The sequence below is a fragment of the Adiantum capillus-veneris genome, chromosome 3 (genome assembly GCF_014529385.1).
Source record: "Adiantum capillus-veneris isolate H3 chromosome 3, ASM1452938v2, whole genome shotgun sequence".
NCBI classification, from domain to species: Eukaryota; Viridiplantae; Streptophyta; class Polypodiopsida; order Polypodiales; family Pteridaceae; genus Adiantum; species Adiantum capillus-veneris.
Genome location: NC_140933.1, coordinates 3,500,530 through 3,516,118, shown reverse-complemented (window position 1 = coordinate 3,516,118; position 15,589 = coordinate 3,500,530). Strand labels below are relative to the sequence as shown.

The 15,589-nt window shown below is 46.7% G+C and overlaps 1 protein-coding gene across 2 annotated transcripts in view; it reads left to right on the top strand.

Annotated features, from left to right (window-relative positions):
- Positions 1-15,589, top strand: part of FY (Transducin/WD40 repeat-like superfamily protein) — a 157,915-nt gene that overhangs the window by 125,713 nt on the left and 16,613 nt on the right. The window lies entirely within an intron of this gene.

The window sequence follows — 15,589 nt, the reverse complement described above, 5'->3', positions numbered from 1 at the left end:
CGAAAAGTTATGGTAGGAATCCTTTGCTATAGCCTCCTTCGAAACTGTGTAGCTCCTCTTCTCCATCGGGGTCGTCTAGATCTCCCTAGCTCCAATGCTCGGTCTATGAGAATGCCAGTAGTGCGGACAGACCTTTCCATTGTTGGTTGCTCCTCTGCCTGTTCTTCTGGGTGTATAATTTCTAGTGTAAAGAAATCTGTGATCTATCGCTGGGTTGTCTCTCTTCAGCTCTCCTCAGTAAAGTTTCTATATGCCTGTGTAACTCAAGTAGATATAGCCCAAGACATCTTTGATCCTCATAACTCATGACCCTAGATAGAGGCCCAAAACCTTCTCTGAATAGACGATGAGAACGGTCTCGTATCTCATAGTATACTGTGCAATGACATATGTAATGTACCTCTCTCTCTGACTCTAGATGGCATAAGCTGCATATCCTGCTATCTGCTGGTGTCCTTTTGAATCTGCCAGTTCAATCTCGAGATGATGTGAGGACGTGCGTATCTGGCCAATGGCACACCGCAAACCATGAGAAAGATGCGTGTCCATATAGCTTAGGTCGAATCACAAACCCATCCCCCGTGAGGTGGAGAAGATACTCTCTAAAGAAAGCCATCTTTGTGCCCAGCTCCTGTAACGGCTCTATCCATGTCCTCGTGTCCAGCTGGATCAAATCCTAAGGAATGAGTCTATTAGTCTCTACCCGCGTCAAAGACCTCAAGGGTGCCTGTAGAGAGTATTGAAAAGGAGGCAACCTGTGCATGGTGAAACGATGTGTCTGAAACCATGATGCCATCTGTGCATACGAACATGATGTATCCCCATTAAGAGCTAATTGTCTGGAGGACTCTAGAGCCACCATGGCATATCTGTCTCTGGTAGTATCCCACAGACTGTGTACAAAGGAGACTAATCTAGTAAGCACTTCAATCTCCATAGGGGGGGCAGCTAATTCCGCTCGAATGATATCATGCGGTACGGAAGCCTTGGCTCTAATCAGCCGAGAGATCATAGATACCAGGGGCTTCTCCATACGCCTCCAGCCGTCCTGGCCTATAGAAGGTCCCCAAACCTGCACCCCATATAACATAATAGAAGCAGCCAAAGTCTCAAAGAGCCATAACTTTGTCCTAGGTTCCTGGAACTGAAACTGCGAAGACATCCTCTCCATTCCTACCAGAGGTGCACCAACTCTAGTTAGTCTAGTCTCTGCTGCTCTTCTCAAAGAAAATCTCAGCCTAGTAAAGACTACCCCCAGGTAAGTGTATGCATCTGTATACTCCACAGTCTCTTGACCATATTTGAAAGTAGGTACTGATCTTCTGACCCATTGCGGTGTGGTGTTAAACACCATAACCTTGGTTTTACCTAGGTTTACAGACAATCCACTATCCTCTGCAAAACTGCGTAGTGCATCCAACTGTCGTTGCATACCTTCTGGTGAGTCAGATATCAATACAATATCATCAGCATATAGCAACAATGGGATCCACGTCCTTGCCAGCTGTGCACCTCTGTCACCCTCTCTGTCGATTCATCTATCACCTCATCAACATGCATACCAAATAGAGTAGGAGACAATGGGCAGCTTTGTTTCACTCCAATAGGAGAGTGAACTAACTCGGATAACCCTTCCAGAGTGCGTACATGTCCCATCATTGATCTGTACAAAGCCATAATCCCCCAAATCACCTCTATGGGCACCCCATCTCTTGTAGTCTGTGCATCAATCGAGCTCTTGGTACGATGTTAAATGCTTTGCGAAAATCCGCAAAGCTACAATAGATCCATCTCCCATGTGCTCTGCCTTCCTCAACGATGGCCCTGAGTGTCAGAATATGATCAAGAGTGTTGAAACCCTTCCTGAAGCGGGCCTGACCCTTTGCTCGTATACCCTCGCCCTTTGCCCAATGTGTTGCTCCAGAATAGATGCATACAACCGTGCCAATGTGTGTCCAACCATAATAGTGCGGTAGTTCCCAGGCTCTATAGGGTGACCAGCCTTGAAGACGGGCACAATATTAGACAACCTCCCAAGTCTCCAGTAATCCCTCACACAAGGAACGATTAAACAACACTGCGAGAACCTCAATCAGCATATCCCTGGCATGTATAAAGTGGTCCGCTACTAGATCATCATGATCATATGCCTTCACGGTCCTCATCCTGTCGATGGCCCTTTGTACCATCTCAGGTGTAAAGAAAGTAATCGTAGCTGGGCAAGGCTTGGTAGGGTCTTGAAGGGGTTCCTGTCCAGGAACTGTATATAATGATGTCGCATATTGGCCCCACACATCAGGTGAAGTAATCACTGGGGGAGGGGAGTGCTCATGGAAGAGTCGCCATGCCTCTCCTGAGTCGCTACTCAAGAACATCTGATATAAGTCTCGCTCCATTTGAGCTAGGTAAGCTCGCTTCTTCCGTCACACAAGGCGTCCGAAAGCAATCCGAGATTGTCTGTAAGTGATGACCCCATTAAAGAAGATCCCTCTGAAGCTGGGCTCTCATCTCTCTGCACTCCTCATCATACCAAGTATTCTAGGGCATGCTCCCAGAATGTCGTCTCTTGCTCGGCTGAGTGTGTGGGTATGCCACTGATGCAGCCCCATGCAGTGTCTCAGTCAGTAGAATGGTGCACTCCTCCACTAAGAGGCCTGTACCATTTGTGCTAGCTGTGCCTTCCAATAGACGGTCCCGGATCTCCTTTGTATAAACGAAATCAGTCTCTGGTGTAAATGTATAGCGGATGTGTGACCCCTCTCCTGATGTCTGGGTTGTACTATACTGAAATTTAACAGATAGTGTCAAGAGAGCATGATCTACTGCTATGCCCACTGGCCTGGCTATCACTGTGAAGTCGTGAATGCAGGGGACAAAGCTCGGTTGTGTCATAACATAATCCACTGTACTGGCCCATGTCTATGTGGAAAGCATGTGAAACCGGCTACTCCAAGAAATCGCTGTAAGCCATTATGTATGGCTAATCCATGTGTAGTCGTCATTTCCATGAGGTATCTCCCATACTCCGTCTACTCTTTGTCATTTGAGCATCTATCAAGTCCCAACTCATCCACATCCAGCTCTTTAAGCATCTCATCTGAAGTGTCGTAGAAGATTGTCTGCGAGTTGCCCGTTCGGGCATTGAAGTCCGCTAGGAGCATGATATCACCATCCCTAGAAAACTCCCAAAGGTCATCATCTAGGATAGAGAAAGGCGACTGCCCTCTGGATGCGGTATACGTTGATGTATTGGGAGGAAAGTAACATATGGCAATATATAGGAATCGACCTGTGTCAGCTCTCAGTCTCACCCACATATATCTAGCATGATCATCTCTTCGTACAATATGCAGTAATGGTTGTAGTTTCTCTCTGAATAGCACTGCTACTCCTGCTGAAGCTCTGCTCCCATGCTCAGATCTCGCATTTGTACTGTGAGCTGTTTCCCATCTGTATCCCACCACATGTGGCATTACCTGACTAGGGGCCTGATGAGTCTCTGCGAAGAATACAATATTTTTGTCTATGAAACTGTCCTCAAATGGACCCACGTCCAACCTCATAGACCCATTACAATTCCAAGTAGCCATCTTCAATGTGGTCCCATAGGTCTCGCACCGTCATGCAGTATGCCGCTCTAAAATCACCACCCATCCATCTCTATAGAAGGCTATCTTTCCCTTCTCCCTTGCCGTTGTAATCTCTGGCATTACCTCTCTCATATGTGCGAGCTGTGAGAGAGTCAGGTCATCATCGAGGAAAATACCTGTCTTTTTGAGAGTAGGCCTCTTCCTCAAGAATTCCTTCTTCTCTTCCAAGGAGGGGAAGTGTAGTATGAGAGCTCTCCCCTTTGAAGACTCTCCAGTGCCATCACTTTTCTTACCTACCCTCCATGCCTTTGTGTGCAAAGGCTTCTCCATCCCCATCATGGATGTAAGGCTTGTGACCTCTTTCTCCACATTGTTTATGTCCTTGAGACCGGTCACTGTCACATGCAATGCTCGCATCCGCCTTCTTTGTTCCTCTTTGAGAGTCATGTTGATAAGCGTCGGTTACAAGGAGTTTCTTGACCTTTTCCTTCCTTGGCGACCTCAATCCATTTTTCGGCCTCATCCGCCTTTTTCTATGTCCTTGTATCATCTCCGCCCATGAAGATGTCTTTGCCACACTCAGCTTCTCTTCCTATGTGATCATCCTTACCTGTTCCTTGATTTCCTTGATTTCATCTATTACCGAGGGTTGAAATTCGCCTTCCTCTAGTCCATTGCTTACTCATCAAGCTCCTGTTTAAGGGTGAGACTTCTTTTTTGAGTGCCCGTATCTCGGCGTTTGGGTTCTCTTGTTTGAGGGCTGAGACTTCTTCTTTGAGTGTGTGTATTTCTGCGTTAAGGCTCTCTTTCTCCTTCTTCCACTGTACGCCTGTATTGAAGAGCATTTGAAGGAGGTTGGCCTTCTCCTTCCACCTTCCTTCCTTCTTTGTTTTCTACTCCTCCATTTCCCTCTCCATCTGCGCCATCCGCTTATTGGTGAGTATGAAGGTTGCCTTTGCTCCCGGCTTGCAAACAGGTGAGACATTGACGGCTTCCGTGTCTTGGGCATGGTCATCTTCAAGTGTGACAGTTTGTGCAACACCCATCAAGCATTCATGGCCTTGATGTTGATCCATTACGGTGTGGCCCAAAGAATCATTTTCCATTATAAAATTCAAGCTGTCTACTGAAGCAACACTGTCCACCATGGCTGCAAGATCTTCCCTGTCCTTGAGTTGTGCTGTCATATACCTTGTCAGTTCACCCTTTGTGACACCAAATTCTTTCAGGCGTCGAACCTCCTGCACTGCCACATTGACTGCTCCTCACCAGTCCTTGGGCTTTGCAAAGATAGCTCAGGTGCTTACAAAACAGCCTTCCCTTCCCGAGTCACCGTGGTCAAGCTCGATCCAATGAATGGCGGATCTACTTTCTGGAAATCTGTGCTCGACTGAAGACCTCACGAGCTCTATAGAGATTGTGCAAAGCACTGACTGTCGAGGGAAGTCCTGAACACACAATTTGTGCAAGAAAGGGGGGAGCCAAGGACCCTGAGGACAGTCTAGCGAAGGTGCAGAGTTGCACGCAGCCGGTGGTGTAGAGCAGAGCAGAGGCCACGTGCAAAACAACAGAGGCAGCACAGCGCTGCAGAGGACGCGCAGGGCTGCAGGGAACCCTCAGGAGGGAACGCGCAGGGCTGCAGAGAGAGAGAGAGAGAGAGAGAGAGAGAGAGAGAGAGAGAGAGAGAGAGAGAGAGAGAGAGAGAGAGAGAGAGAGAGAGAGAGAGAGAGAGAGAGAGAGAGAGAGAGAGAGAGAGAGAGAGAGAGAGAGAGAGAGAGAGAGAGAGAGAGAGAGAGAGAGAGAGAGAGAGAGAGAGAGAGAGAGAGAGTCATGCATTTCGTGGCTTGACCATGCCAGTACCTACATCTTCAGACCTTATCGATCAGGAGTTTGCTGATGACACTATGCTCATGTTACGCTATTCGCTAGCTGCTCTTGATGCCATGCGGGAGGTCCTAGAGGTTTTTTGCATTGCCAGTGGTGCACGCATTAACTGGAATAAATCCTATGGGTTACTGGTTTGCAGTGATGACATACCTACTTGGGGGGTAGCTGATGGTTTCACATGGCTGCAGCCGAGTAAGACATGCAGATATCTGCGCTTTCAGGTTGGATTCGATGTTACCTCACAGCAGCAGTTTGCACCCGTACTAGAGTCTATTCGCAGGAAGCTATGCCATTGGTCTTCACGTCATTTGTCCTTGGCCGGTCGTGCATTGGTCGCCAACCAGGTCATTCTAGCTACAGTATGGTATACGGCTTCTTGTTGGATGTTACATTCTGGTGTGATAGCTCCGCTCCGCTGCATAGTGCGGAACTTTTTATGGAGTGGCACAGATGGGACTACTGATACTCGTGCTCGAGTTCGTTGGTCCACGATTATTCTTCCTAGGCCAGAGAGAGGCCTTGGCATTATTGATCCAGAGTTTCAGAGCTGCGCCCTTCTAACCAAGCTTATTGTTCGGGGTCTGTTTCCCGGACAAGAACCTTGGAAGATGCTGCTTGAGGCTGCTCTTTGCGCCAGGAAATATGCATCCGGATCTTTGTTCAGGTCTCATATCTCTTATTCCGAAAGGGGGTGACACCACTCAGCTCCGACAGTGGAGACCTATTACACTACTCCCTTCAGTCTATAAGATATTAGCGTTACTGATCAGCCATCGCTTGAGACCGTTCTTACCAGATATTATTCATTCACTTTTTATGAGGCAGTAGAGTGGGCCAGATCATCTTCTGAACCTCTCCCTTTCTTCATCCTTGACTTCGAGAAGGCATACGATCGTGTTGAGTGGGACTTTCTCGAAGGATCATTAGCCAGGATGGGTTTCCCTTCGAGATGGATCTCAGGCATTTCCGCTCTCTTCAGGACTGCCAGCAGTGCTATTACTATTGGTGGCCGTGTCAGTCGTAGTTTTGAGCTTTCTCGATCTGTTCGTCAGGGATGTCCTTTAGTAGCATATTTGTATCTATTTGTAGGAGAGACTATGTCCAACCTTCTTCGTGCTCAGAGTCATGCATTTCGTGGCTTGACCATGCCAGTACCTACAGCTCCGGACCTTATTGATCAGGAGTTTGCTGATGACACTATGCTGATGTTGCGCTATTTGCTAGCTGCTCTTGATGCCATGCGGGAGGCCCTAGAGGTTTTTTGCATTGCCAGTGGTGCACGCATTAACTGGCACAAATCCCATGGGTTACTGGCTGGCAGTGATGACATACCTACCTGGGGGGTAGCTGATGGTTTCACATGGCTGCAGCCGGGTCAGACATGCAGATATGTGGGCTTTCAGGTTGGATTTGATGTTTCCTCACAGCAGCAGTTTGCACCCGTACTACAGTCTATTCGCAGGAAGCTATGTCATTGGTCTTCACGTCATCTGTCGTTGGGTGGCCGTGCATTGGTTGCCAACCAGGTCATTCTGGCTACAATATGGTATACGGCTTCTTGTTGGATGCTACATTCTGGTGTGATAGCGTAGCTCCGCCGACTAGTGCGGAACTTTTTATGGAGTGGCACAGATGGGACTACTGATACTCGTGCTCGAGTTCGTTGGTCCACGATTATTCGTCCTAGGTCAGAGGGAGGCCTTGGCATTATTGATCCAGAATTACAGAGCCGCGCCCTTCTTACCAAGCTTATTGTTCGGGGTCTTTTTCCCGGCCAGGAACCTTGGAAGATGCTTCTTCAAGCCGCTCTTTGCAGAGCGACTCCACGCCTCGGCACTAGAGATGGTCATACTTGGCATACAGGGTATCGTTTCCTCTTTACGGATGCCCCCTTGTCCACCACCACCCTCTCATCCTTCATCCGATCGCTCCTTCAGATTTGGGTTTCCATGCGACGGGCTATCATATGCTCACCTCCCTCATGTCGTGAGGAGATTGAACGCCAGCCTCTCATTTGGAATGATGCAATTCTTAATTCTTCGGTTAATCCACCTCGTCAACTTGGAGAGAGGACTCACATTGATTGGGCTGCTTGGGACACTGGCCCTGCTGCCTCTATGCGGTTGTTTCATTAGACACGTATGCTGGATGCTAATTTTGTGGCAGAACATTATGACATTGGTCGCGGGGTGACAGACAAACTGCTTGAGATTGATTCCGCCGTTCGTTCACAGTGGGATGCAGTCATGAGAGGCATGGTTCAGATGCCTCCCCATTGTGGCTGGGAAGGCCTCTTTGCTCAGAGCGCTCTCTTATTAGTTCGTTTAGACACCATGCTGTTCACAGTTGATAGTGACCAGTCTCAGGGGATTCATGCTAGATTGACATATGATGCCACCTCTCCGCACCTTGTCCTCCCCGGCGCTTGATGGGAGGCCATCAGAGTAGTTGGCTCCCGCGGGAAGCGTCGTTGCGTTGACCCCCGTTTCGCTTCCGCTGATGCTGCACTTTGGAGGCTTTGGGTGTGGGAGGGTCGTGCCCTATCTCAGCTTTATTGGGACCCAGGAGAGTGGCATTGGCCTCACTCTGACTCCACCGGTGCACCTGTATCCTTCTTTGAGTACACTATCAGGATTGGACGGTTATCATTGATGAGACAGTAGCCAGAGCAGCCCACTCGTATGCGTTTCTGGTTACATTCAGACCTCTCCCATGCCTATCTGCTGCAGTTTTGGTCCGCCATCTGGGATTTGCATGCGGCTCGTTGTATTTCTTTTTTCATGTGGATGATTGCACATGCGGGACTTCCAGTTGGGACTTGGCTAGCTACTTTGGGTCGTGATCCGTTATGTACTCGCTGTCCTTTGCGACTACTTGAGTCACCTGCACAATGTCTTTTGTCATGCTCAGCTTCCCATGTAGTGTGGCTTGCAGTTTGCTCTACTTAGCAAAGCACCTAGGTGTTCAGCATGGATTTCTTACTTGGGGATCTGTCTGCCGATGCCCGGCCCCCATCTTTTTTACGAGGGCTCACACACAGATCCAGCCTTTATGCTTACCTCGGTTGGTTATCGGCGAGGGACTTTGGCTATGCTACCACAGATTGCTTGGCAGGGGTATTCTCAGACACGTGATGAAGTTTTTTCAGTCATCACTAGATTGCTTGGCAGGGGTATTCTCAGACACCTGATGAAGTTTTTTCAGTCATCACTAGTATTACACTATGGAATGTTTGGAGAGCTCGTTGTCTCCACATTCTAAGTGCGGCTCCACAGCTCCTTCAGGATACCCTCACTGCCATTTGGCTGGACATCATTCACACCCTGATTTGGCAGTGGGATTCTTCCTCAGGTACATCTCGAGCAGCCGAGGCTTGCCGATTTGCCTTCCTTCGGCGTTTGGCCCGATCCCCACTCTTCTTCACACTTTTAGGTGGATAGATTATGTGGCATTATGCCCCTCCTCGGTGGTTTCTCCTCCACTCATCACACCGACCATCATGAGATTGTGGCTCTCCTCCTTACATTCAGCTTGTACACCCCACGTGATAGGCTATTTTGGCATCCGCTGGGGATTATATTGTACTCAGTAATATACAGCCCTGACTTTTGAGAGAGAGAGAGAGAGAGAGAGAGAGAGAGAGAGAGAGAGAGAGAGAGAGAGAGAGAGAGAGAGAGAGAGAGAGAGAGAGAGAGAGAGAGAGAGAGAGAGAGAGAGGATATGAAATGAAATGTTATAAAAGGCCAAAATAACCTATTAGAACAAAGAGTTACATCGTGGTGAATCTTATGCAAGGTTTGAGAAAGAAACTAGCTAAACAAAAAGACTACTATCATTGTAAAAGGTGGGTATAGAGATTCTGAGGGGTACATATACAAAAGGTGGGTGTGTATGTCAATTGAAATATACAAAATGGTGTATATGTGTATCAAAATCTGGAGATGGCTCGCATCGGCCGGTGCATGATCGTGTTGGTGTCCTCCATGGAGAGAGTCTCTCAAACTTGCATTGAACATAATGTGCACAATCGACTTGACTTTTCGCCTGTCTGGTATCGAAGGGAGTCGGAACTAAGCCAAATGGTTGCAATAGTGCGTGTCGCTGACAAGGGGATATAATCAAGCACGTAAGGGTGAGCACGGTTTCTTCTGTTAGGGAAGAACATGGTTTTATAGTTGGGGGCAATATGGGTGGTGTAATGTATGAAGCGTGACCCATCGGATTCCTCCCAAATATATTGGCATTGTAGAAAAGCTTCATTCACTTCGGAGTCTATTGCGGCATGATCTAGCAAGTGTCATGCATCCAATCTCCCAAACCACTTCTTTATGTCTTGCATTGTCACAAACAACTGATGTGTCAAGTCACTGAAGAACGAAGCCAACCTTTAGATCCCGGCCGAGGGGCCTAAACCCTAAGAAGCAGAAGCAGTAGAGAAGAAGTTCAAGAAGTTCCCACCAACTTGTAGGACCCCGTCTGGTGGGGCCCAAGTGATATAAAGGCATTAAAATAAAACTGGACCCACCACACACACACACACACACACACACACACACACACAGGCTAATTTGCGAGTTGATGATGTGACAATTGCTGTACGAATTTTCGGATTTTTCACTGGCTTGCTGACGTGTCAGATTGTATGGATTTCCACGTTTTATGCTTGCTGCTGACGTGGCATACCTATACGAATTCCTGCTTTTGCGTTGGTAGCTTTTGGACCAGTTGCTTTTGAGTTTGAATACTTTTCATGTAATTGCTTTTCAAGGCCAAGGGCCTTTCATTCTTTGGCATGCTTTGGTGAGAAGGTGCACAGCGCGAGTAGGGGCATTGTACTGAGTTCAAGTAATATACAGAAATACCGAAAGTGGCGTCAAGGTTTGGGGCCAATACTCTTTGGGATGGAATTCCGCTATTCCGTGTCGCGTGTGCTCTCTCACTTTCAGTTTAGTTCTTAGCAGAATGCTAAAAGTCTGTTCAATCTGCTCTTTTCTATTGGCACGTGGTGCTTGTCTCGTGACAGTGGTATTAGAGCTTCAGGCGTCTGCTATCCTGAAAGCATACCGGTCCCACGAAAGAGCAGACAAAGCAAACCGGTGTTCCAAAGTCTACTGGAATTTAAGAATCTTCATGCGCGGACATCGGACTTATTCAGCACTCCCACCCTTACTTCATCGCGCATCGGGCGCTCTTCCTTTTTTATCGCTCATGTGTTATAGGGCATAAGCCATAAAGATCACTTGCAGAGAAGGATCAAAACTTTTTTTTTGAGCTGCCGTTTTTCTCAGAGGCAGTGCCATGCAATGGTGGATGTCTATAGCTACCAAGCCGCATGCTCCAAGGACTTGGCAAGCTTTCAAGAAAATTTTTACCCGAAAATGGTTTCTGATATCTTCCTTCCGAGTGCAACTTCTGGCAGAGTGGGGTATTCTGAAATGCTTGCCATGGAAACCCTAGAAGATTATAACTTGAAATTTCTCGACATCTCTGGTAGGTGTCTCTTCTCGAGCTCATAACCTTGGAGGTCCAGTGTGATTGCTATGTCTTGGGACTAGCATCGCCGCTAGAGGAACATTGTCTGTCCAAGAGCTAATGGACCATGCTGTGGTCCTCTACGACCTTATGGAAGGAACCTAACCCTAATTTTTGGTGCAGGTCTCAGGATGGAAAGTCAGTCGACTTACCGAGCTCGACTGATATCGAGATTCTTTAAGTTTGAATTTTGTTTGAGAATCTGTTTGAGAACTTGTTTGGTGATCCTGTTTGGAATTTGTTTGAATTGGATGGTATCTGTTTTGAACCTGTCTTGGTGCCGATTTGAACTGTTTGACTTTGGTTTTAATACTGGTTTCAATGATTGGTGATTTTACTCCCGGGTGGATCAGTGAGGAATGATGTTTGAGAATGCTTGCACATACTCATGGTCCGGTTATTTGCGGGGGGGAGTTTTGAATGCTTGAAAAATATTGTTGTTGTTACTCCGGCGGCCCAGACCTGGATGGTATGTGGGAGGAGTATTAAGAAGTTTGAGCAGTGGTTACTCTTAGCACCTCAAAACGACGCATGTTGCGGTCTGTGGGGCGTTTGGTTGTAAAAGGCCTCTATATCTCATGTCTCGGACCCTTTTAGATTATTTGCGAGAGGAGTGATGAGGGAGTCATTGAACAACTCAACCTGGATGGTTATTTGCGCGGGGAGTGTTCATTGACGACTTTATGTTTCTATGTCTTGTAACATGCATATGTGAGCATTTGTGTTGCATTGTGATGTGCCAACCACTAAATATTCCTTATTGGATGAGATACTCCTGGGAAGTCAACAACCCAGGATATCAAGACTTCCGATCTGGAATGAGACTCCTTATAGGATGAGATTCTTCTGGGAAGCCAACGACCTAGGAAATCAAGATCTCCTATTTGGAATGAGAAAGTTGATTGTCCCTCCAAATGTCCTTCGGAATGACCCTTGGAAATTTTTGAGCTAACTTGAGTTGTTTTGCAAATATGTTGTAATGGCGGACGATTACTTCTTTCAAGAAGGGGGGATGTCACAAACTGCTAAGGTGTCAAGGCAGTGAAGAATGGAGTCAACCTTTAGATCTCGACCGAGGGGCCTAAACCCTAAGAAGCAGAAACATTAGAAGAAGAAGAAGCGGAAGAAGCTCCCACCAACTTATGGGACCCCGTCGGATGGGGCCAAGTGACATAAAGGCATTAAAATAAAACTGGACCCAAAACGCACATACGCGCTCAATCCTGCTGAAACAAGAGGATCCTCTAAGTCTGTCAAGAATATCATTAATCCTTGGAATAGAGAATCTGTGCTTGATGGCGAGAGCTCTGTAATCAATGCACAATTGTCTAAGATCCGTCTTTCTTTAGTACTAACAAAACCGGAGAACAGTAAGGTGATGTATTAGGTTGGATGAGACCCTTTTCTAGAAGTTCTTCCACTTGATTCATGATTTCTTCATTTTGGGCTCAGCTAACTCAGTAAGGTGGCCGGGTCGATGGCGTGCTTCCAAGAATCAGGTCAATGGTGTGGTCCTCAGTTTGAGGTGGAGATAACTCGCGCATGGTAGGCCTTCTTAGAAACAATCAGCATGTGTGTGCAACAATTCTTGTCATTCTTTATCCAATTCAAACATATTGGTTCTTTGTTTATCATTCTATTCTTTCAAGTAGATCGAGTAAACAAAAAGACTGGATGTCATTAATTTCAAAATGGCCAAAGCCGATACAATAGGGAGGGACTCGCCCTTTAATTTTGCATCAAGTACAATTTTCTTGCCCTTCTCGTTCGTCCAAGTTGCTTTCTTGGCCCGATAGACAACCACGATGTTGTTCTTGTGGTACCAAGCGATTCCTAGGAGGATGTCATACCATTTCAAAGGCATGATGTAAAAGTTTTCGTGCCCCAAATACCCCTGACAATGTAATTGGACTTTGCCAATGACAGGTGTCATGGCAACGTCCCGTCTGGGCGCCGCTAGAATTGCCTCTGCGTGTGGCCCATCTTGCCGGGCGTTATTCCAAGTTCAACCGCCAATTCGGGTGAAATGAAGTTGGCCTTGGATCCTCCATCAAAGAAGATGAGGCTTCCTGATCTTTTACTTTGCCCTATGCACGACAAAGTTATGTGCTTTTGTCCATCTGACTGGGGTCGCGGTCCCCATACAATCTAGTACCAGTCTTGCTTTCATCTTGGCTTTTCTGCCACGTTCTTCTGCTGCTCTGGAGCTCTCTAGCCTATCTTCTGATTGTCGTCGCTGTGCCTTTTTATGTCACCTCGCAGAGATGTGTCCTTGTTCTCGCAATCAAAACACTTCCGTTCTTTGAGATATTCGGTTCTCTTCTCCTTGGTTAATCGGGGTCATGCATTCTTTTCTGGAACTTCCTCTTTCTTCTATTTTCATTTGTCGAACTTTGTCCGGTCCTTGGTAACCTCATCAGCGGGGTAAGTCAAGTAACCCGAATCTATAGAGAATCCCCGCTTAGCATGCCCCATCAATTGTTGTATGGACTCGGACTTCTGCTCAAGGCAGTAATCTCGGATTTCTTTGGGAAGTCCACAACAAAACCGCTCGATTTGCTCCTTAAAAGTGACCTTCTTGAAAGAAGAGGTCGGAAGAAAAGCATCCCAAAATTTGTCATATAAGCATCCAAAGTGTTAGCCTTGGTCATCCGAAGATGGTTCCAAGCGGTTCTTACATCTTGTTTGTACTCCTGAAGCTTCTCTCCTCAAAAGAAGAGCGGACCACCACGTTCGCGCATTTTCTTTAAAGAATGATGCTGCCCTCCTAATCTTGGAGTGCTCTAAGTAACGTCCTCCCAAGAATGCTATATCAAACTGTTGAATAAAAGCTAAAGCCTTGGGGACATCTTGGAATCCGGAAAAGGATTCAAATTTTAGTGACTATCCACCTTCCTTAAACTCCTTGGTCTTTTATGCTCTTGTCTTCGAGAAAATCATACTGTTTGGCTCTATAAAAATGTTTCTTCTTTGCATAAAACATGTGATCATCGGAATGTGAACTGTCAGAGGCGGATGACTCCTTAGTAGAATTGTTAGAAACGGGTCGAGATCTGCTCTTCTTTGTCTTTTTCTTGTTCTTTCCAAAACTTTGATTCTTGCTTCGCTTCTTCCCCTTTCTATCCTCCTCGCTCGAGTCGGAAGAGTTTTGAAGAGCTATCCGAACTGTCAGAAGAAGAAGAAGAACTAGAAAGTTCTTCGAAACGTACATGCTTCTTCTGTTTTTGTGTGTTTGCAAAAGAAGATTGACTGTCCAAGTAAACAGGGCCCCTTGTTGTGCTTCTTCAATTGTTTCTTTGTTGGCTTCTTTGCTTCTAGAAGTTGATTGATTCGTGTTTCGACGACATCATGAAGTTTTTCTTTAATAAACATCCTTGGGGTAGGAGGTTGCTTGAGCGCCGGTTGTATGGGTGACTTAGTGGCTTTTTCCCAATGAGTATGAATGTCATCCATTGGGTGCCGGGTCAAAAATTTGGGATACTATGGATCCTTTGCAAGCTTTGCGCACTCATCAACGTGCTATGCCATTGCATCTTCATAAGCTGGTACTCCGTAGGCCAAGGTGGCCTGTACTCGTGGTCTGCGAATCCACTTGAATTCTCCGTACTGCCTCCCATTCCTGAGGTGTTAGGTGGAGTCGTCTGATTCTTGCCCGAAGTCATGTCTGCCTCGAGAAAACCGATTGGCTTCCCCGGTAGAAATCCTCTGAACTCTGATACCACTGTAACAAACTTGGACACCCAAAGTCTGAAATTTGTCGTGACACGAGAGAGAGATTTACTTAAAACACTTAACAAAATTCAATCACAGTTCAATTGAGTTGACACGGCCCGGCGTAGTTCCGTGCCTAGAGAGATTGGACCCAAAGACGGAGGCCCCTTTCGGTATTTCTTTTTGTATTAACAATTCAGCAAGCACAATTGCCTTGGCTCTCCTCTTCTCACCGGCTCGTGAGCTTTGTATATGAGCCAGAGGGAGAGCCTAGGGTCTTATTTAAAGGCCCTTGGCCTTGGAAAAGCAGTTTACATGAAAAGCTTAAGTTCCAAAAGCATCTGGTGCCAAAAGTTGTCGCCCAAAACAGCCAGTGCGAATTGCAGAATTCCGTATAGCATGCCACGTCAGTAGCGCAGATCGCGGGCGTCCGTACAACTCGCCACATCAGCAACTCTTACGCATTTTTTTAATTCCTGTGTGCTTTGGCCCCTTGGTAGTTGTCCATAAGTTGGAACAACTTATTAGTTGGTCATGCCACGTCATTAGTTTGTGACAAAAACTATGCATGGTTGGATGCTAAATGGATGGAAGAGTCTCAACTAGTTGATTCACCTCAGCTATTGCAACTATATCTTGAAGCCTTTCAGATGGAACCCACAGTGACTTGGTGTAGCTCTATGGAGCCAGGTGAGAGCATGATTCATGATGCTCAAAGCGAGGTCGCTTGCAGTATTTCAGGTTGCGTTACGCAGTAAAATGTTCCTTTTATAGTTCCTTCAGCCATTTTCCCTATCTACATTCCAACAAGGGTAAATGAAAAGTCACTTAGCTATAAATGACCTAGAAGAGGTGGTTCACGCGGTAAA